Source organism: Maylandia zebra, linkage group LG23 (assembly GCF_041146795.1).
Source record: "Maylandia zebra isolate NMK-2024a linkage group LG23, Mzebra_GT3a, whole genome shotgun sequence".
In the NCBI taxonomy this organism is placed as follows: Eukaryota; Metazoa; Chordata; class Actinopteri; order Cichliformes; family Cichlidae; genus Maylandia; species Maylandia zebra.
Genome location: NC_135188.1, coordinates 24,549,978 through 24,550,947, shown reverse-complemented (window position 1 = coordinate 24,550,947; position 970 = coordinate 24,549,978). Strand labels below are relative to the sequence as shown.

At 47.6% G+C, this 970-nt stretch overlaps 1 non-coding gene across 1 annotated transcript; it reads left to right on the top strand.

Moving 5' to 3' along the window:
* Window positions 1-279: 279 nt before the first annotated feature.
* On the top strand, window positions 280-352 carry trnar-ccu (transfer RNA arginine (anticodon CCU)). Its single transcript has one exon. It is a non-coding gene; the product is annotated as a tRNA-Arg (tRNA).
* The last annotated feature ends 618 nt before the right edge of the window (window positions 353-970 follow it).

Here is a 970-nt window from a genome sequence, read left to right as displayed (position 1 = left end):
TTCATGGCACACATTCATCAAGGTGCTACAAACATTTGTTGGTTTTTGGTCCATATTGACGTGATAGCATCACACACTGCAGCTCTGTGGCTATAGGTCAGGAGGTAGAACATGTCACCTACTACTCAGAAGGTTGGTTGTTTGGTCCCTGGCTACTCCAGTCTTCATGCCAAACAGGCTGGCAAGATACGAACCTCAAGCTGCTATTTAAATACAAAAGCTACGATGTACCAGCTGTACACTACACAATATCCATCATGTTAAGTCTCATTGCGTGCAGCCCCAGTGGCCTAATGGATAAGGCACTGGCCTCCTAAGCCAGGGATTGTGGGTTCGAGTCCCATCTGGGGTGATTTCCAGCAGAGTGGCGCAGCGGAAGCGTGCTGGGCCCATAACCCAGAGGTCGATGGATCGAAACCATCCTCTGCTAGGACTTTTAGCCAGTTTGCTTTCAGTCATTAATGGAATACAAGTTTCCCTTTATGCACTTACTGGCTATGAGATGTCTAGTACTGGGTTGATACTAGACTTGTAGTCAAGACCGCCTAAACCGAGACCAAAGGGTATCGAGACCAAGACAAGACAAAGTCGAGACAGAGACAAAAAAAGTCTTTAAACTGCAGCCAGATGCTGCTTCGTTTACGGGTGTCAGGCATATTTATATGTTTTTGCGATGCACTCACACAGCCCTCCGCACCGCTGTCTACTGTCTCACTCGCTTACTGAGAGGACAGACGCACGCTCCACTTGACTGTCGCGTCTCTCACCCTCTCTGTTTTTTCACATAATGATATTATCTTATATCCTCACATGTGATTGGCCACAATATGGAGGGATTGGCGCATAGCTGAGCCACTGTGTGAGAGCTGAGCAGCAAAAGGAAATTAAGTAAGGAGCCGGCTCTCGCTCAATGGGAGTCGACTCTGATTACTACAAAGCACTCTCTAAGCACGGCTCTTAGAGCTGATGC